Source organism: Saccostrea cucullata, unplaced genomic scaffold (assembly GCF_032062105.1).
Source record: "Saccostrea cucullata isolate Sc308-1 unplaced genomic scaffold, CSIRO_AGI_Scuc_v1 ctg4508, whole genome shotgun sequence".
In the NCBI taxonomy this organism is placed as follows: domain Eukaryota; kingdom Metazoa; phylum Mollusca; class Bivalvia; order Ostreida; family Ostreidae; genus Saccostrea; species Saccostrea cuccullata.
The window spans coordinates 23664-47186 of NW_026934015.1; the positions used below are offsets into that span (position 1 = coordinate 23664).

Below are 23523 nucleotides of genomic sequence, written 5' to 3' on the forward strand. Positions count from 1 at the left end.
GAGAGGCCCCCACAGGGACTGAGAAAGTCCAGCATCACGGGGGGACTGAGATAGTCTAGCATCACCGGGGGATGTTAGAGAGGCCCTCACGGGGACTGAGAAAGTCCAGCATCACCAGGAGATGATAGAGAGGCCCCCACAGGGACTGAGAAAGTCCAGCATCACGGGGGGACTGAGATAGTCTAGCATCACCGGGGGATGTTAGAGAGGCCCTCACGGGGACTGAGAAAGTCCAGCATCACCGGTGGATGTTAGAGAGGCCCTCACAGGGACTGAGAAAGTCCAGCATCACTGGGGATGTTAGAGAGCCCCTCACAGGGACTGAGAAAGTCCAGCATCACCGGGGGATGTTAGAGAGTCCCCCACAGGGACTGAGAAAGTCCAGCATCACCGGGGGACAGATAGTGGACACTTCTAATGTCTTCATACACAGGTCAGAAAACGGAAAAGGGATATCACAATAGAACAAATAAAATCAGATGCTTTCTTTTGTGTAAGTTATGCACTGAAAATCTTGAATTTTGTTGTGAAGTCTTATTAAGTGAAAAGCCCAGTGCAATGTGTTGTTGTTGACTCTGAATGTAATTGTTTGATTATTTTACAGAGAGCTGTTGAGTAGTGAGTCATTGCTGGCCAAGATGTTCTGAAGGACAGCTCTGTTAAAACTGATCGACCACTGTAACTCTCCAGCTATATCGAGATTGTCTCCTGTTCTGCCAGTCTTGGCTCAGGAATGGCTGCCAGTGCTGCCCTCCAACAGTTAGACATTGAAAACCTTCAATTATTGTCCAATGAACTTTTATGTCCACCTTTAACCCATGGCACTGTCATGGCAACAAATTTGACAACTTCACCCTCATTGGTTCAGTGCTTAGCCAATCAGATGTGTTCTCTTACGAAGATATTGTTTAAAGATGAGGATATTTAGTTAAGGAAAAAGAGTACCAAAGACCCAGATTTTTACATCATTTCCTGGTTGAACAAGATGAAGCAGAATAATAAATGGGTAGGCTTTACCTGATTGGCTGAATTCAGGTATGTAAATATTTTCATTTTAAAGCAAAATAGTATGGAAAGCCGTAACTGCCTTATGTGGAGAACTTTCATTATATGCTGGTACTTTGTCATTATATGATGGTATTTTATCATATATGCTGGTACTTTTCATTATATGCTGGTATTTTATCAGTATATGATGGTATTTTATCATTATATGATGGTGCTTTGTCATTATATGATGGTATTTTATCATTATATGATATGGTATTTTGTCATTATATGATGGTACTTTGTCATTATATGAGTGTATTCTGTCATTACATAATTGTATTTTGTCATTATACTACTTTTCTTTATACTACTTTTCACTATACTACTTTTCATTATACTACTCAAATTTCTTTATACTACTTTTCATTATACTACTTTTTATTATACTACTTTTCTTTATTACTACTTTTCAATATACTACTTTTCATTATATGCTACTACTTTTTCGTCATTATTTGTAGTCTCGATCATCCAGACGCTTGTCTATAATACAAATTCTTGACAGCATATAGAAAAATCAGCAGGTGAGGCTTAGACTTTGAAACTTTCATCAAATCCACAGAAACATTTATGTATCTGCATCGTAGCAGTGCACATCCCAATGCTACCTTCAGAGGATTTATCAAGGGGAAATTATCCGTCATAAGAGGAACACCTCTGACCCACACAAAACCAAACAGTTAATTTCACAGTTCAAGGAATGACTAATATAAAGAGGGTACTCGGACTCTGAAATTGACAGTATTGCTTCAGAAACACAAACAATTAAGAGACAAGAATTGCTCAAAAATAGCAAGACAAAATCCAACAGACCGCCCTGTGTGCTTGTTACCAATAAGTACAATCCTGCAGTCAAAAAGCTGGGGAAAACACTATGCAAACATTGGAAAATAATTGAAAAAGATAAACAATGTTCTGAAATATTCCCAATGCCTCCTATCATTGGATACAAGCGAAATAGAAACTTAAATGAGCTCTTAAACTTGAATAGATAGCATATCAATTAACAAATCAGACAATCCGTGATAGCGAAAACCATGCAAAGCAGATATCAGGAAACAGGTGGCTGTCAATTACTGGTTCCCAGTGCTCTAAACAAACAACCAATGCGCTTTCTCTGATGCCACATGCATTAACTCTCCCAGTGCGATTATGTGACGATCGCCCCGCCCACTTCAAACGAATCTCAGCTGCAGCTCTATCTTAGACATGTTAGAGCCGTTTAGTACAACAGGTACCACAAAACAAGACGAGCAAATAATTTAAGCTCGCACCTCAAAGAATATTAATCTTAATATGTGCCCGAAACACCGATTCAGGTGTCAGGTCATCTCCCGTTGGCACACTTGGTTCCGGATAGCAACTATATCTTACACGTGCAGATTTTTCTATATACTGTCAAGAATTTGTATTATACACAAGCGTCTGGATGATTGAGACTACATATAATGATAAAAAAGTAGTAGCATATAATGAAAAGTAGTATAATGAAAAGTAGTATAAAGAAAAGTAGTATAATGAAAAGTAGTATAAAGAAAAGTAGTATAATGAAAAGTAGTATAAATTGAAAAGTAGTATAAAGGAAAGTAGTATAATGAAAAGTAGTATAAAGAAAAGTAGTACATGTATAAAGAAAAGTAGTATAATGAAAAGTAGTATAATGACAAAATACCATCATATAATGACAAAATACCATCATATAATGACAAAATATAATCATATAATGATAAAATACATCATATAATGATAAAATACCATCATATAATGACAAAGTACCAGCATATATAATGAAAGTTCTCCTCATAAGGCAGTGACGGCGTTCCATACTATGGAAAATGTTTGAAATAAATGATGGAATGAGGAAATATTCTAGGAAGTATAGAAATACCAGGGGATAAATAAAGGAGTGGGGTTGATTTTGAAAGTAGAATGCCATTTACTGCCGATCACTGGAAGTTGAAAATAACTGCAAATTTGACCTATAAACGCCATGGCATGGCATGTATTTTTCAGTGTTTTTAAAAATTGCTTAGAATGTAGTTTCAAATGATACCAGGGATTTGTTGGAAAGGGAAATAGTACAGCACTGGGAGGGCAAGAGATTTTTGAAATGTCATGTGACTTTAAAGACAAAATAAGTAAATGTTGTTTATAACGAATGATTTAAAGATGGGAGACATTTTTGAGAAGCTGAAATTGAATTAAGCAAAAAAGAGTGAGAGGGTGGGGGGAGGGGAGGGGGATTGTATACTGTGGAGAGGGGGGACCAATAGTAAGGGGTATGGGGTCATGAGGGTCACATGGCCGGAGGAGGGTAGGAAGGTAGAGCTGGTGCATCGGGTTGCTCTTATGGTAGAGATGCGTCAGACCAAGTCTCAGTTTCCAGGTAGGGGACTGGAGGTCAGCCATCTCTGCCATAAGAAGTTGTGTATCAACCCGATGCACCTGACACGGGAGCAGCATGCCATCAATCAGGAGAGGATTCACTGCGTAGGCCAGGGTTTTTGTACTGAGGCCCACTACCCCAAGTGCATTTTTTAAAGTAATTTTTTTTTATTAATAGAAATATTTGATAAATATAAAAATATTAATCACTCAATTTAGAATAGTTGTGTTCAGGGTACTTTTTTTTCTGAGCTCGGGTTCGAGATTCCACTAGCATCATATTTTTTTTATATTTGACTTCTTCCTGGTGTTTTTCATACAGTTTGTACAGTTTTTTGCATTTAATAACCCTTTTTGTTTTGTAGGACTGTGATTTCTGATTTGATTTACTTAACTCATAATCTTTTTGTATCTTATCTAGGGTATGGTCAACCTGGCCACCAGTGGGAATGGGTGCACCAGCACCTGCACAGAGACCTCTGATGGAGCTGCCCGGACCGTGATTAGAAGAGTGAGCAGCACTGTGCACCCGACCAGCAAAGTTTTTCGTTAAAGTAACATTATGAGGCAGGGATCGTCGTAGAGTTCTGTTGAAGCTTTCGACTTTTGTGAGTTGCTGTTTTTGATCGTCCTGTCCAGTACAGCTGGAGACAACCTCTTTGAGATGTAGGCATGGAGCCTTGCCTCGTTCTCGACAAAAGACGGTATTGTGAAATCATGACCTGAATAAGAACTCTTCCTAACCCAATTGTTACTAACTCTGCCTTTGCACACTAGAGAGTGCTTTCTGCATGATGCATGATCCTCCATGTAACACCTCACTATTGCATGTTTGGAATAAGATATTTTGTCTTTCATTTCATCTGTATCTCCGGCATATGCTGCTTGGGCTTGGTTTATCTCTGCCATGCATCTGTCAACAGCATCAAGGGCAAAGTTGTACAAAAGTTTGGTTTTTTTTGCCTTGGTTCTTTTTGGGATGACCTCTAAGAGTTTTTGATCTTTTTTAATTGACTTTCTGATATTTTCAGACAAGTGACGAGTGTCAATATAATGTACTGGTTTATCTTGTAGCAAACCGTCCTTGTAGAGGGAATCTGCAGCTCGACCAACCGAGCTGTCCGGGTCAGTGGTTACCTCCCTTACCTCGAGGTCATCTTTGCAGAGGAGTTCCGCCACTCCCTCCCGAGCTCATGTCAACTCATCCCCTATGGTATGCTGCATGGGTAGGTATGCCCCACACACCCCAGGACTATAATGGTGGTTAGCAGTACCCTCCTCCAGTAAGTGGCCATGTTTTGAACAGATTTTTAGCTCACCTGAGCCGAAGGCTCCAGTGAGCTTTTCTGATCAAAATTTGTCCGTTGTCTGTTGTCGTTGTCGTTGTCGTCGTTGGCGTCGTTGGCGTCGTTGTCGTTGTCGTAAACTTTTCACATTTTCATCTTCTCCTCAAGAACCACTGGGCCAATTTCAACCAAACTTGCCACAAAGTATCCTTAGGTGTAGGGCATTCAAGTTTGTTCAAATGAAGGGCCACACCCTCTTCCAAGGGGAGATAATTATGAATTAATGAAAAATTAATGGCATCTTTTAAAAATCTTCTTCTCAAGAACTACTGGGCCAGGAAACATGAAACTCATGTGGAAGCATCCTAAGGTAGTGTAGATTCAAGTTTGTTCAAATCATGACCCTTAGGGGTAGAGTGGGGCCACAATGGGGGGTCAAAGTTTAACATAAAAATACATAGGAAAAATCTTTAAAAATTTTCTTCTCAAGAACAGCAAAGCGATTATTGGTTATAGTTATATGGAAGCAACCTCAGGTAGTAACTGATTCTGCATTATTAAATGCAGAATCAATTTTGTATAGTTTGTGTCAGGAATAAAATCAACAGAGGCCTGAGTTTGTTTATTTTTTTTTTCGATCGGGCGCGGTGTACTGATATCCGAAAACGAGGCTCAGCCATTTTTGATGTGGAGTCGCACAGTGGAAGAAAGTGTTAAGAAACGCGGATCTGAGACAAAATTATTGATCATTGCTGATTGTTGGTTTCATTATGTAAGGTTTGAAAAGTGTAGAATTTATCTGAATAATTACAACCTGTAGTATATTTATTCATACAGCATTGTTGCTGAATGTTTCGGCGGAGTTTATATACTGCGCAGTTTATAGTCTCTCGGAAAAAAGTCGCACGGAGAAGAACAAGTCACTGCTATATTTTACTAGTGTTACAAGATTATAAAAAAATATTAATTATCTATTTATTTAATAAACTTGGTGGAAGGAAACGTTATAGTTTGTGTACAACATTCATGCAACTCCTGTATCTAGTTCCACCAATCGTTTCAGAACCGGTATCTGGATAACTTATTGTTAGTAAAAGTAGAAGTACATTTTGTTTATAAAAGTTTGCAGAAAGGAAACTCCTACATATATCATACATATATGCATGTGATTTTGTGTTGATAGTGGAAATGAATATTACTACAGGTTGAAGGTTGCTTGCCATTGGCTAAAATAAAGTATAGTAAAATGTAATAAAAAAAATTACTAATAGAATAAAAAGATAATTTAGATATATATGTTGTTAATTATTGATTTATGTGTTTAATATAATCAAGAGTCTTAATCAACTTCTAAGAAAATGAAGATGAACAAAATATTTCACCATTGTTTATCATGAACAGGTGGAATCTTGACAGTATTCAGGTACTAATAGAATGGTTTTCTTAGCATTAGGCCATAATAAATAAATTGCTAGACAGGGGTAGACAAATACAATTTTGCAGTACTTACCCTCGGACAGGTTACTATCGTAAAACTACCTGTCCTACCCAAAAATATACTTGTCCCACCTTTTTACCGGCCGCCAAGAGGCGGTCGGTTAGTTGATATGAAAGTTTCAAGTGGCCGTGCGTTTCTGCGGAGTTAGAAAAATTGAAATAAATACATTTAACATTTATATTAATAGAAAATTGAAAAAAGATTTTTTAAATGTTTACTAAAAGCACAATAATCATATAATCAAAATTTTGTAAATATTAGGGGATAAATGTTTCATCCAATCCTGATTGACAAATTCTTACATGACAGAAGTGCGGCAACTTTATGTGTAGGCATAGTCTAAAACAAAGAACGAGTTGTATATCAACAATTTTACTTTCTCTTTTTAATCAGCTTAAACAGGATTTGTTATATTTATTTTATCTAGAGGGAGTTTCGGGGGGGGGGGGGGGAGGTGTTAACATCCTCTAAAACGTTTTTATTAAAGTGCAGAGACGCAGAGGTCTGTGGACAGTTTGTTTATACATATACTGTACATGCATTATGCATGAAGAAAATCGGCAATGTCTTATACAAGTGTTTCATGTAACGAGGATATTTTAACAGATAAATGTAAGAAAATTCAAAAAACAGATCACGCAAATTTCAGTTTCTTTGCGACGCTTGCGTCAATAAGTTTCTTGTTCTTAAATTACATAGAATTGAAGTATTGATATTAACAACAAATTCAATACCACTAGCATCTGTATTCACAGTACGAATTTAATATTTTGAATTTAATAAATGTCTAAATTCCCATACAATATTTTTGACGACATCGGTAACTCCATGTTTTATGACATCTGCATATTTTAACGATATGTTAATTGGTAAAATCTAGAGGAGTTCCGACTATTCAATGTACGCATATGCAGCGATGCAGTGGTCAACAGCAGTGAAAAACAAGCACTTTTCTGTGATTCATGATACTTTTAAAGTGATAACGCAAAAGATAATTGAGTATATCGGACATGGTTTTTTTTTTTTTGGTTAATTGGAAAATCACTTGTCCGCGGACAGGTACCTGTTATCAAATTACTTGCCCACCAACCAAAACTGGTTGCCCTGGGCGTCGGGCAGTGCTATTTGTCTAGCCCTGTGTTAGATTCTCATCCGAATTTTTTTAAAAATCGAGGCAGGCGGCGGGTTTTATTTTTTCAATTTTGCAGATTTTTTATTGACCTGGTCAATCGGTGTAATTTTATCTACAATACCCGAATAAAAGTCATAGTAAAGGTTCAATTATATCTTACTTCACATCATCACCAATCTTTTTCAACCAATCACCCTTGTTTAAAATATATACGCATATATTACAGCAATTACCATCTTTTCAGCTGTCAAAATCATGTTGACTTTCGCGGGATTTAAAACGAAAGTAGAATGGTAGATGAATACCGATTCCAATCAGCTGAAAATATGACATCACTTGCAAAGTCTTTTTAATAGTCTAAGGCAACAAAGACATGCTAGTTAATGTGGATTACAAACATATGCAAATAGTTGAAAACATTATGATGAAGTATATTAATATAAGTAGATTGTACAGGTAATTTCCTCCACTCAAAAGGAGAGGGGTATAATGTATTACCCTTGTTTGTGTGAGGGTGTGTGTGTGTGTGTGTGTTTGACTGGAAAAAAGGAAAAAGCAATATTGTTTTTGTTTTTGTTTCTCTTTTTCCTTTGTTCTTATGACTTTTAAACTTTTTTCTTTGTCCTGAGGAAGGGACAGGGCGTCCCGAAAATTTGACAATTTTTATTGTTCGTTGGTCATTTTTAGTGCTTTATATATATATATGTGTGTATGGGTGGGTGGGTGTGCGTGTGTGTAAATATATCAGTTGCAGTGACCAGAGGTAATTATGCGCCCGGATGGATAGATCCGAGGCGTACATTGTTTTTGTCCTGTCTGTCTGTCTGTTTATCTGTTTACCTGTTAGTCTGCAAACTTTAACCTTCGCCACAACTTTTGAACCATGAGAGATAGAGACTTCATATTTGGTGTGAATACTCCACTAATGAAGCTCTTTCAAGGTCAATGACCTTGTGACCTTGACTGTGACCTATATGCTAAAAATAGATTTTTTCTGCAAACTTTTAACATTCGCCGTAATTTTTTAACCATAACAGATAGAGACTTCATATTTGGTATGCATACTCTACTAATTAAGCTTTATTTAATGATACATAGGACATTGACCTTGTGACCTTGACTGTGACCTGTATGTTAAAAATAGCTTTTTTGTCTTCAAACTTTAACCTTCGCCAAAACTTTTGAACCATTAAAGATAGATGCTTCATATTTGGTATGCTTACTTCACTCATTAAGCTCTTTCCAGTGACATCAAGATTAATGACCTTGTTACCTTGACTATGACATATATGCTAAAAATAACTTTTTTGAATCATGAAAGATAGAGACTTCATATTAGGTATGCATACTCCACTAGTGAATAGTGACCTTGACGGTGAATTATATGCTATTAATAGCTTTTTTGAACTATGTTGCCGGCGGGCGCATAGTGTTTCAAAAACACATCTTGTTTTTAACTGTTTTTAATTAAAACCTACTCAATCATGAAATGAAGTAGGTTTATTTCAATTCGTCATTTTTTAACAATGAAATAAGAAGAGCTCTGTAGAGCTCATAAACTGACTATGGAGATAACACATCTAAATTGACTTACAGAATACATCTAGACAACTATATTAAATATATTATAAGATGTTATAGTTTTAAAGTCCTTAAAAGATTGAATTTTGACTTTGACCCAAGATCATTAAAGTTGAGCAAGTTTAAGGTCGATAAAAAAAAATTCATAATTTGTGTATCTTTATTAAGGATAAACTTTTTGAGTTACTATTTTAGTCAAAGATTGCTTGTGACTTGAGGATGTGTCATGACTTTGACTAAAGGTCATTTAGGCGAGTTCAAGATCACTGAAACAAAATATTCATCCAGTTGAAGTCCATATCTTTCTTATAAATGGATAAACTTGGTGAGTTCCATTTTTTAAAAAAAGATTGATTATGGGCTGAGGGTGTGTCATGACCTAGACCAAAGGTAGTGTTAAATCTAGACCCTAAAAAGGGCATGGTAATCAAGGAATCAAAAGGGCACTTTGTGTCGCGACGGGATCTCACGAGGGCACTTTTAAAACAAATGTATTAAAATGTCTTTATAAAGATTATATTAATCATTAATTTTTACATACTTTAACATGTTTAATTACTTTTAATATCCTTTCATACTGAAATATTTATTTAAACAAGTATTTTAAAGATAAATTCATATATCTGTATTCCATTCATTTTTTTAAAAATATCAACACATTTAGCACACCTGGGCTGACATGACAATTATTGAAACAAAAAAGGATATAAAAAGGCATTTACATCCAATTTCTTTAATCAAAAAAGTAGTAAGGTTACACTTGAGAAAGTAATGGTATTAATCTAGCTGAAACATCTTCAAAAATTATTATAAAGTTTGGAGGTGCTTTTTTTTTTTTACCTACTTGGACTGTGTTATTTGTGTACTAGTACAGTCAATTTAAAAATACTTTTTTCAGGGAAGAGGGGGAGGGACATTTTGAAAAATACATGTAGAGACCATTCTATTAACTTGGAAAATATTCTACCAACAGGATAAAGTGAAAACTGGTCTTACTCCCAATATATTTTGTTAAAAAAAACTCTGGCTTCAATTAGAAACATTGACTCTCAGCTTATCAAATCTATCTGTTCAATCAAAGAAACTAACTTAGTCTGTTGTTTTTAAGCCTTTTTATAACATTACATTCAGTTTTTTTTGGTGCACTGTAAGTAATTTTTTCAGATAAAATATCCGTTTTTTCTTCAAGTTCAACTATGTGTTTTATTCTACTTTCTGTTTAAAAAACGATCCTGATTTTAATTAGTAAATAATTTACAAGTCAATTTATCCTTGGTCTTGGGCTTATTCTTGCATAATCAATGCAATCAAATGACAGTTTCTCAAGTTAAAATTCCTCTACCCTGACAGCCTGAGGCATGTTAATTAGCCAGGTGGCTGTGTGGTGCGTTCAAGCGTGAAGTGATTTCCTGTCGTTGTGTAAACAAAGGGATTATTAGCATGCACTGAATAAACAGAACAGCAAAGGAATATTGCCTAAACTGGGCATATTTATTTATTTTGGGTTAGGAAATAAGGGCATGGTGCTGGAAAAAAGGGCATGGCGCCGAGAAAAAGGGGCATGGCGCCGCGCCATGCTAGTTTGCTTTAGATTTAACACTACAAAGGTCATTTGGGCATGTTAAAGGTCACTGAGAGAATAAGTACATAATTTGTGTTCAATGCATATTTTTAGTATTGATTTTCATTTTTTTTTTATTAGGCTCACCTTGTTTCATTCATTATTCATTCAAATCTGATTTCAACTTCCAGATTATCTGTTCATACCATACACAACCAATTTTTGTCACAGTTTTCTCAGCACAACTCATCACAATGCTTGAAATTTCAGCAGGCTCTTTGTTGAGGTGTACCATATGGTGAAATTCATTTTTGTATAGATTTGATCCAGTGTCAATTTCTTGTTTATTTGATAATATTTGTACTCATATATTTTTTTTCACATGTCATTGTGCATTACTTGTGACAATACTATTTTGGTGTGCGATTATGCAATATGATAATCTTTGTCATGACTTTTGATATTTAGTTATGACGCACCTTTAAGAAGCAGTAACTTTTATCAAATCAATGTCTCTGTTTTAAGTTCAAAACAGTAGAGCTTTTTCTTAAAAATTCAAACAAATAAAAAAATCTGTCAAATTTCATAAAATACCACAATAGTTAGGTACATGTGTGTAATTTGAATGATTACACCAACACTGCCAGTAAATGTTGGATACATTTATATGGTATGTATAATTTCTGGAAATATGTGACACATCTTAAAGGTAAGTTTTATTTGAAAAGGTTTACCAATTACATGTAACTCCCTCTTTAATGATTGTATATTGCTTAACGTCCTGAAGAATTTTTTTATTTGTATGAAGACACCACCACTTGCTGGTGGAGAGCTGTAAATTTTGTCCTATACTCGGCACTGGGGGCCATTGAGCAGGGAGACTGATATCTTTCTCGTGCCAACACCTACTGCGACACAGGAGTGGGTTATACATTCTCATCCAAAGGACCCTCTTTCAATAAATATTGGCTTATGTTTTGCATGTAACTTTTAAGTGTCAGTGATGGCAGCATTATTAAATTGAGAATGTGTGTATGAATCAAGTATAGGCTACTCTAATCAGTCTTTTATAGTATAGATTATAACATTCTTATATTTTTTGTAGATCACAGAATGCCTAGGAAGAAGACTTGGAAGAAGGCTGCTGTGAAGAAGACGAAATCTTGTAAGGCAGATGTGGGTGACAAGTACCCCACAGATGTTGGCCACGTCCAACCATCTGTGCCTCTGGGTGTAGGCCACGTCCTAACACCTATGACATCTGTACCGGCAGGGGTGATCTCTACCACCCCTGTGACAGTGGTCTCTGCGGCTCTCCCTGAGACCACTTTGACTCAGATTTTTACTCAGAATTCATCTCAGTTGCTTACTCAGAATTCATCTCAGTTGCTTACTCAGAATATAACTCAGATTACAACTCAGAATATTACTCAATTTACAATGAACAATATTCCAAATGAAAGGACACAAAGTCATGCACTGCAAGGTAATTGTATACATCAGAATTCAGATAATCTGGTGTTTGGGTCTTTCCATCAGGGAAGTATGAGGTTTTCATCATTTTCAAGAGGTAATCAGTGTACATGCAATTCACTTATGATGTTGTCAAATTCATATGAAAATTTTTCATTCACTAGTTCCTTTTTAGATCAAACTCTGCTCAAGGGAGATAATTTGTACAACACAGTTGTGAAGAATCTTCAGAGTGCTGGAAAACTGAAAAGTAAATTACTGATGTTTGATGAGCTACCAATTCATATTGATTCTGGTGAAAATCACCACATGGTTGATAAGTTTGATACATTGTTTGGCTTATTAGTTACAGATGATAGCAAAAATCAAATTCAGACTCTACATGAATGTCTGCAACAGGCTTTGGGGTTATCTAGATATGTACTAATAATGATTGGCTCAATATGTTCAGCATTGTACAAAGCTTCAGACAATGATTTTTATTTTTTTGACTCTCATTCTCATGGGGAAAATGGTTTGTCTCATTGTGATGGAAAGTCTCTGATGAGACACAGTTGCTGCTTAGATGATTTGTTAGGGTTTCTGTATGCAATATATGGAAGTATGCACATTGAATTTGCAACTGAATTTGAAGTGATGCCTGTTGCCTTTCATACACTTATTCATAGCTTCCCTAGCAATAATCAAAGTGTACATCAATATTGTAGATTAGATCAGTCAACAACAACTGCTTTCACATACAAACAATCTGTTGATACATGTAGTAATACTGGTCACTTAAAAACAACAGAGATAAAGAAAGATAAAAAGGAGTACATGAGAGAATATATGAGAAACAAGAGACAAGATCCAGAGTTTAAAGACAAGGAAAGGGACAGTAAGAGAAATAAAAGACAAGATTCAGAGTTTAAAGACAAGGAAAGGGACAGTATGAGAAACAAGCGACAAGATTCAGAGTATAAAGGAAAAGAAAGGGACAGCAAGAGAAACAAGAGACAAGATCCAGATTTTAAAGACAAGGAAAGGGACAGTATGAGAAACAAGCGACAAGATCCAGAGTTTAAAGGAAAAGAAAGGGAAAATAAGAGAAACAAGAGACAAAATCCAGAGTTTAAAGACAAGGAAAAGGACAGTAAGAGAAACAAGCGACAAGATCCAGAGTTTAAAGAAAAGGAAAGAGACAGAATGAGAAACAAGCGACAAGATCCAGAGTTTAAAGGAAAAGAAAGGGAAAATAAGAGAAACAAGAGACAAAATCCAGAGTTTAAAGACAAGGAAAAGGACAGTAAGAGAAACAAGCGACAAGATCCAGAGTTTAAAGAAAAGGAAAGAGACAGTATGAGAAACAAGCGACAAGATCCAGAGTTTAAAGGAAAAGAAAGGGAAAATAAGAGAAACAAGAGACAAAATCCAGAGTTTAAAGACAAGGAAAGGGACAGTAAGAGAAACAAGAGACAAGATCCAGAGTTTAAAGAAAAGGAAAGAGACGGTATGAGAAACAAGCGACAAGATTCAGAGTATAAAGGAAAAGAAAGAGACAGCAAGAGAAACAAGAGACAAGATCCAGATTTTAAAGACAAGGAAAGAGACAGTATGAGAAACAAGCGACAAGATTCAGGGTATAAAGGAAAAGAAAGAGACAGCAAGAGAAATAAGAGAAAAGATCCAGATTTTAAAGACAAGGAAAGAGACAGTATGAGAATTAAAAGGCAAGAAGAAGAGTACAGGCATGATGAGCAAATAAGAGATTTAATGAAGAAAAAGGAAATGAGACAAAATCCTAAACAGTTAGAAAAAGAGAGATTGATGATGAAAGAAAAAAGAAAAAATAAAGAATATAGAACATCAGAAAATATTGTTTCAAAACAATCAAAAGCACACTCACGGGAGAATTTGGACTATATAAAAACTGAAAAACAAAGATACAGAAAAACTAAATTTGGAGTTGATGCAGTGGAGTGTGTTGACAATTTTCACAACAATGTAAGATTGGGTCCTGTGTTTGTATGCACATATTGCCATCAGACTTGGTTTTATGAAAGTGTTTCAAATGTTGATAATGTTTTGTTGGATGCTGAAATCAAAAGAAAGTATCTTACTAATACAAAGTCTGTAAATGGGCAGGAATGGATATGCAACACCTGCAATTCAAGCTTAAAAGAAAGTCGAACTCCAAAACTCTCTTTTGCAAATGGAATGACGTGGATACAAAAACCAAGTGAACTTAATTTGTTACCATTGGAAGAAAGACTTGTATCCTTAAGAATTCCTTTCATGCAGATAAGAGAATTACCAAGAGGAGGGCAGTATTCTGTAAAGGGAAATGTTGTAAATGTGCCAGTTGACATACAACCAACAATCAATAGTCTTCCCAGGAGACTTGATGAAAATATCACAATACCTGTGAAGTTAAAAAGAAAACTATCTTTTCAGCACTCTTATTGTCATGAAAATATCCGACCTACAAAGGTTTTGATTGCTTTACATTGGTTAATGAAAAATAGTGAATATTATCAGAATTCAAACATAAACATAGATGACAACTGGTTCCATGAAGTTACCAATTCAGCAAGCGAAATAATGAAAGAGTTTATAGAGGGCCACAGCAAACAAGATTCAACAGTGCATGACCAATCAGATGAATCGGACTGTGACGAATTCTGTGAAGTTGATAGTAGTGGTAAGGATGGAAATTGTGATACACTTCTAGACAGTGACTCATATGATATGAATCAGATCTTCACATTTGCTCCAGGAGAGGGACAACGCCCACTTAGTTTGTATCAAGATCAGATGGCTGAGTATTTGTCATTTCCAACAATATTTTGTGGTAAAGGAAGAGTTGAACACAATCAGCGTCAAGTACCTGTTTCATATGCCGATATTGCCAAGTGGGAATTACGAAGTGTTGATAGACGTGCTGCACAGTCTGTTCCAAACTTGTTTTTCAAATTGAAAAAAATTCAACTAAAACAGGTAACAGACAAATGCAATTTAGCTCTTAGGAAGTGCAAAACAAAGGGGAAAACCTTTACTGCAAATGAAATAAGAAATCCTGATCAAATTAACAACATTGTTAGACACAATGAGGGATTTTATGTATTTAAACAGTTGAGAAATTCTCCTCCCTATCTTGAAACAAGAAAGAAAGATGTTTTTGCAATGATACGACAGCTTGGTCTACCAACTTGGTTTATGTCCTTTTCTGCTGCAGATACACGATGGAATGATCTGATAAGGGCATTAGGAGTTCTAAATGATGACAGAGAGTACACAGATTCTGAAATTGAGAGCATGACATGGACTGAAAAATCAAAGTTAGTTCAAAAAGATCCAATTACATGTACAAGGTACTTTGATCATCGTTTTAGAACTTTTTTGAATACTGTGATTAAGAGTGATCATCATCCTATTGGCAAGGTACAGGACTTCTTCTATAGGGTTGAATTTCAACAAAGGGGATCACCACATGTTCACATGATTGTTTGGATTGAAAATGCTCCAAAATACCTAGAAAATGATAACAAGGAAATTGTTGCATTTGTTGATAGCTACTTGAAATGTGAAAGAAATGCAGAAGACAAGATGCTAGAATTACAGGTGCATAAACACTCTCAAACATGCAAAAAAAGAGGAAAGGCTGTTTGTAGATTTGGATTTTCACTTCCACCACTCCAAACTACAATGATATTAGAACCTTTGGACAGTGAAGTTGAGAAATACAAAAAGATGCATCGAACTATGCAGGACAAAATGAATGAATTTAAAAATGGATGTGATGTAAGCTTCAGTTTCCAAGAGTTCTTGCAGGATGTACTACAGCTATCTGAAGATGATTACATCAAATGCATCAGAAGTTCCTTGAGAGGACCCAAAGTATTTCTGAAGCGTAAACCCTGCGATCTTAGAGTGAATGCTTACAACAGTACCCTTCTTCATGCATGGGCAGCTAATATTGACATTCAGTATGTCTTGGACCCATATGCTTGTGCAATGTACATTGTCTCATACATAAGTAAATCCCAGAGGGGTATGAGTGATCTTTTGAGTAGAGCTGCAAAAGAAGCAAGAGAGGGCAATCTTGACATTAAGAGACAAGTTAGACACATTGGAAATCAATTTCTCAACAGTGTTGAAGTTGGAGCACAAGAAGCAGCATATCTGGTTTTGCAAATGCCACTTACAAAAGCATCAAGAGATGTAATGTTTATAAACACATCTCCAATTGATGAGCGTGTAATACTTGTCAAACCTGATTCAGAACTTGAAAAGTTGAATGCAAACTCCACAGATATAGAATGCAGTAACATAGTCAAAAGATATGCAAAACGTCCAAAACAACTTGAAAACTGGTGTTTAGCTGACTATGTATCACAAATAGATGTAGTTTTTCCAAAAGAAAATATAACTGAGCTGTCTGAAATGGAAACAAATGATGATGAGAGGCATCAGTCAGAAAATGAAGAAAGTGGTTCTGATAGTGAGGATGAATTCAAAGATGACAGCACATTAGTTGTGTTGAGGAATGGAATCAAAATCAAGCGCAGAAAAACACCAAGAGTTATAAGATATGTGCGCTATAGTTTAAAGACAGACCCAGAAAATTACTACAGAGAAAAACTAATGCTGTTCACTCCATGGCGAAATGAATGTTCTGATCTATGTGGACAACAGAGCTTTGAAAAGTCATTTAACCAAAAGAAATTTTTCTTAGCCCAGAAAATCAAACAGTATGAACACAATGCTGATGTACTTGAGCAGGCAGAACAGATAGCGCAAGATGATTTGACAGAAGCATATGATGAATTAGCTCCTGGTGCTCAACAAACTGAGGCAGAAGATGAATATGAAGGAAATGTTGAATCTGAAAAATTTGTTCACTTTAATCCTGAAAGGCCATTTGAACAGAGAGAGTATGATATGGGAAGTGATGTTGGAATTCCATCAACAAGACAACTGAATGAGTTCTGTTAGATTACCTGATGATGAGTATTTAAAGCTTGTGGCCAGTCTGAATTTGAAGCAACGTGAATTCTTTAATCATGTTATGCAGTGGATCAAATGTAAACAGGAACCTATTCATGCATATCTGTCAGGAGGTGCAGGTGTTGGGAAGTCGGTGTTAATCAGAGCACTTTATCAAGCTTTACATCGGTATTTATGTGCTAAAGAGGGTGAAAATCCAGACGATATACGAATACTTCTTTGTGCATACACTGGTAAAGCTGCATTTAACATTGGTGGTCAAACAATTGCTTCTGCATTTCACCAGAAAATTAACCAAAGGCAGCAAAACATGCATTGTGATGAACTGAACACATTTAGAACTAAGTATAGAAATTTGTCAGTAGTCATCATAGATGAAATTTCAATGGTTGGCAATGCAAAGTTGGAATTTATCAATGATAGACTTCAGCTTCTTACTGGGTTAAAGAGGCCCTTTGGAGACATTAGTATTATTGCTGTTGGAGATTTCTTTCAACTTAAACCAATCATGGATGGATGGATTTTTCAAGATTTAAAACAAAATGCCCAAGCACTTGCATGTAATCTTTGGAAAGAAAACTTCACCTTATTTGAGTTAGATGAAGTAATGCGACAAAAGGATGATTTAGAATTCGCACAGCTTTTGAACCGTCTTCGTCACAATGAGATGACTTCTGAGGACTTGGATATAATTCACAAGTGCATAATTGCTGAAAATAGTCCGAATTATCCACAAAATGCTCCCCATCTATTCACAATGAATGCAAAAGTAGATGAATATAACAATAACCTTATAGAGCAACTTCCTGGTGAAAAAGTCATTGTTAAAGCTGTTGACATTGTCCTCCAAGACCACAGTAAGTCTGTAAAAGACCGACTACTCAGATCATTGCAAAATCAAGATGACGTTAGCAAAACTGCAAATCTCATGACAAGACTAACTCTAGCCATTGGAATGATATATGACATTACAGTTAATATTGATGTTACTGATGGCTTGACAAACGGTTCTTCATGTACTGTACGTCTTGTTGAAAACAGATTGCAGGGTGTATCAAGGCCAAGTATAGTGTGGGTGAAGTTTTTGGATTCTGCAGTAGGGAGAATTGCTCGACAGAAATACAGACATCTTTTCAATGATGATGTAAAGGATGATTGGACACCAATATTTGACTGTCAGCGATCTTTTGTTTTCAATTCAACCACATATCAAAGAATACAGTTTCCTTTAAGACCAGCTGCTGGTAAAACAATCCATAAGGCACAGGGCTGCACTGTTGATGAAATTGTAGTAGATTTGTCTCAGACAAGGACGAGGAAAACACCACACATTCATTATGTGGCTCTTAGTAGAGTGAGATCTGTTGACAAGTTGCATATTCTAAATTTCAATGAGCAAGCGTTAACTGTGGATGAAAAAGTTGTACAAGAAATGGAAAGAATGAGGAAGGAAGCACTTCTAAAACTGTGTTATCTTCCATTGTACAAAGCAGACCAGAACAAACTAAAACTTATGTTTAATAATGCAAGGTCACTTCACAAACATTTCAATGAAATTAAAAATGAACCCAATGTTGTAGCATCTGATGTTATTGGTTTTTCAGAAACAAGATTAACCATCAGTGATGAACAGAATTTTGTGATACAAGGTTACTTGAGTTTGTTTAATCATGAAGAGAGAAGTGACAGAAATCGTCCTTATCATGGAACAGCATTATATGTTAAACAGGACCATTTCGTGACTTGTATCTCAAAATTCAGCAACACTTTGCTTGAGTTCATCATAGCTTTAATAAATTTCAGAGACTTTGGAGAAGTGCAGATAGTTGTTTTATACAAGTTCCCAGCATGTTCTTTTAAAGAGTTTGAACGTGAAATTATGTTGCACTTGATACCTTTTGTAGACACAGAGAAAAAATTGGTAATTTTTGGAGATTTCAATTTTGATTTGTTTACAGGGCACAAAGATTTTCTGAACTTTATGAAGTTGACTCTAAAATGCACACAAATTGTACAAAAAGGAACTCATGATTCAGGTTCACAACTTGATTTGATTTTCACAAACATCCCTCATTTTGAAACTGATGTAATTGAAGCATTTTGGTCAGACCACAAAATTGTCTACTGTACTTTTTAAATATGATATAAGGGACACAAGAGTATTTATTTGGGGGAGATACATCTTCTTGTCCCCTCTCCCACCTACTAATGTGCCAGTGTCACTTAGTGACATATGGCATATTGGTTACTGTATACAGGGTTATTTTCGCCTCGTATTATTTTCACCCTTTCACCCCAGCAAACAATTCTGTACCGTTTTGTTAAACAAATCATACTGTGTTCTTTTAATTTGCCCCATTTTAAATTTGCCCACCTTTAAGAAGGGTGAAGGGGGCAGAAATAAAACGGGGCGATTATTTCCCTGTATACAGTATCCTACAGGCACCAATTCCTTGATGTAAAATCTTGTTTTGTTTTTAGGCATATATGTATACCTTAAATAATTTTTTATGTGCATGTATGAAATAACCAAAAAAAAAACTACATACAACTTGACTTTAAAAGTTTTGTGAAAAGGAAATCTTGATCATAGCTTCTGTTTATCATGGACCAATTTTCAGGCAATTAACATTATATGACTGTATAAAATAATTGGTCTGCTGAATGTTAAGGAAAAATTATATAATCCATCATTCATGTCAAAAAGATAATGATATAATTGTATTATATACTGTATAAATGTCTCTGAGTAAGTTACATGTATACCCTTACTGTTAGATTCTTTAAATCCTTAATGATGCATGAATATCATGAACTTGGTATGTTGAATATATATGATATTTTTTTTTAGATTACATGACTTTTGTATGATGGCACATATACAATGTTTAACTGTACACTTACATCAAGTAATTGGTGTCTTAGGTATATGTTCAACACTGTATTCTTTTAAGTTTTATGAAGTGAATTCACTGAATTGTGACACACACAAATTGTCTGTTCATGAAGAATTATGATGTTTAAAAGTACATGTACATGTATTGTAAGTTGATTTATATCATATGCACTGTGTCTTATGTCATTTAGGCACTACAGAACATTACTTGAGTGCATGAATATATTAATATGTACAGTTTATGTGAATATTAAGTTTTCTGAGAGCAAATGCAATAACAATGTCATTGTCAATATTCTTATCATAAGATCAAATCTATGTTAATACTTTATATTCATCCTCAGTTTTGTCGATATAAACATGATAAAGATTGTTGATACTTTAAACAGGCTTGGTGGTCAACAAATTTACCAATGGATGTACCTAAAAAAATGAAGTAAAAAGTCGCAAATGACAATATATTTAAAGCCATTTTCTATAATTTTATACAAACCTCCCAGAAGGTTTACTGGTCATGACCATCCAGCCTACTCGAGATTTGTTAAAAGTGACTTATTTATTTTTATAGCTGAATTAGAATTTAATACATGAGAATTTGAAACCACTATTTTCATGATTTAAGAATTTTTTTTTAAATACGAAATTTACATCATTCTTGTTGCAATTTGTACATGTATATATGGAGTATTGTGTCCTAAATTGTGTCCAAGTTTTTGACTTGATTATTTATCTATTTTACTATGTTAATGTCTTGTTTACGTTCAATGTATTTTTGTATTTCAAACATTCAGAAATTGCATTTAACATTTACTTGCTAAAGTTATCTGTATAAAATAGGACAGTAACCTGCATAATCAGAGAGAAACTGATGACTCATTCTCAGAGAAATTGCTAAATTCATTTAACTCTATGATTATTGAATTTTTTCCTTTGATATTCTCCACTGACCAGCATTGATATTTGATAGGTGACCACCATTATAACAATCTAATGAGAATCAACTATATATGATACACTTAACTCAGGTAAGTATGAAAAGAGGGGGTCAATGGACAGCCCGTAAAGGGAGGTAAACCTACCTCTTTATACATTTCAATTTTAACCCCAAAATAGAGGGGGAATAAAGGTGGATCACTACAATTTCTCATGACTGGTCTTTAAAATCACAATTTAGCCTATTGCAAAAACATCGTATTTCATTGTGGAATATTACCATCTTGAGTTTTAATAATCTGATTCATGCAGGTACTTGAAAGTTAGGTATATATATTAAAAACAATGGTTGATATTTACAGTCAGAGTCTGTTGACCATCATATATATATCCATTCACTTTGTAATCTTTCCAGTTTCGTTTTCGTTATATATATAGGAAAGATTTACTATTAAGTGAACTTTAATAATACATTTAGAGGGTATTTTTGTATGTTTCAAATAATTACTTTGACATATTAAAATTTCTTCAAACAAATGTTCCAATTATTAAGCATCTACTATTATACATGTAATGTTATTGTCAGGAAGTTTTGCATTTCTGTCATAAAATTGTTATAATCTTGCGTATTCATACTGTGTGCAAGTATGTCTGAGAAATTCATTTAAAATTGAATTCAAAATTAATCTTCATGTACATACTTTAAAATTTCAAATGATGGTGTAATAAAATTATAGCTTATTGTTATTAGCGCTTCTTAAATTTATTCTAGCATCGACCAATTTTCGATAAATTTTCATAATATATGTTGAATTTTGTAAAGAAGTAAAGAAATAAAAGAAAAATCTTATTCATATCTTTTTAATTTTATATTATACATCATTATCTTACTTCCCCCCCCCCCCCCCCCCCCCCCCCCTCCCAAAGGAAAGATAGAAATGTTTTTGTGCAATGGTAGCTTCTTAGTCTTCAGAGTTGACGATACAAGTGATATATTGTATAGAAATACCAAGATTGACCTTGTTATGAGTAAATTGATACTGAGATAGGCATTAAACATCGGTTGAAAAGAAATTATGCCATTCTTAGTAATTTGATACTCAAATCAAGCCCATTTATCATGATTACAGTATAATAAAATAGAGGAAGTTCTTGCTCTAACATGTATATGTGCAATTCTTGTAAGTACATGTAAAGGTTGTTCACTCAGGTGAGCGATGTGGCCCCTGGGCCTCTTGTATTATTTGTAACCATTTTAACAATTTGGTGTTTTGATGTGACATTTTCAGCAAATGAGTACACAGTCTGTGTCGCCAGCTGGAAGGGTGTCTCACCCACCCCCCGAGTACAGGGGGTTATTGTACATGCCATCACACTGTACAGGGATGGCATGTGGGGAGCCACTTCCCCTTAGAGTGTTGACATCCACCAGCTGGAGACACCAGTTACTCATGTCAGCTTCATTTAGGGTCTCTATTATGGGCATAATTTTATTTGATGTTTTTTGTAGGGACCTATGAGAAGGAGGGGGAGTGTTAGTAGAAAGAAGAATTTTCCTCATCCCGTCATTGCCTATGGGGGTTTGACTTAGGCCCACCTGAAGCCCGTGATTAACAGTTGCAGCTTTTCTACCTCGGGATTTGGACTCTACCTCCTCATACAGATTGTACCGCAGTAGAGGCCCAATCTGCTTCCCAGGCCTCGCCTCTCTTCGGTAGCCAGGTCCCGGTCCATCACAGCCTGGTTTCTCATGCCGGTGGACTCGCATGACCTCATTCCACATCTCGGCTGTTTTTCTTAGATGTAGGAGTCTATGGGAATTTTGGTTAGCCAGCCTAGGTAAATATTCAATGTTTCATTTACTTTAAACAGTTGGCATTGTGCAGAGCATGTGAATAGATTTTAGAGTTACTTCCCTTAGACTATCTAACAAGACATAGAGAAATTTAACATTGTGTAACTTTTTTTCTCTTGCAATTATTACTTTTAAATTTTTGTGAAATACTGATAAGGCTTTTAACTGCATGTATCAAATTAAACCCTTCATGTATTTACATGTATTTACATGTAATTATGTGTAATCTGTACCCTACCCTTATTTAGACTTTTTTTTAGTATTTAGGTAATATTTAGATATAAAATGCTTAATTTTAAAGAATATTTTGAGAAAAAGTGATAATTGTGATTAATTTTTTTGAAATTTGACTTACTGTTCTGATTCGTTCTCATTTAGGCCCTCCTGAACACTTTCATTGTTTGGCTTCCTTGGCCTGAGGAGGTGGTGGCACTTGGGTCGCACCATCATTTCCTGCCTTTCAGCAGCTGAGGGAGTCACCGTCACCATCTGATGCATGTCCTCAGACAGTCTCCTGTACGGTGCAGGTAAATTTTCCTTTTGCTTACTTTCCACCCCCTTATTGTGATTTGTGAGGCACATTTTGGGGTTTGAAACCACACTTGTTACCTTTTTGGAATTTTGGCATTTCTTGAAGGTAGGATTCTTCTCATATTTCTAATATTTAAAAATTAATGAAATTTTCACAGAATCAAGAAGACAATATCAGTAAGTGATAGAATCAGTGAAATAAAATTTGACCATTTTATATTATCATCTTCTTCTCAAGAACCACCTGGCCAATTTCAACCAAACTTGCCACAAAGTATCCTTGGGTAAAGGGGATTCAAGTTTGTTCAAATGAAGGGCCACACCCTTTTCCAAGCAGAGATAATTATGAATTAGAG

The 23523-nt window shown here is 35.3% G+C and overlaps 1 pseudogene; it reads right to left on the reverse strand.

Moving 5' to 3' along the window:
- Nucleotides 1–3984: 3984 nt before the first annotated feature.
- LOC134239807 (uncharacterized) lies at nt 3985–23218 on the reverse strand (annotated as a pseudogene).
- Nucleotides 23219–23523: the final 305 nt, after the last annotated feature.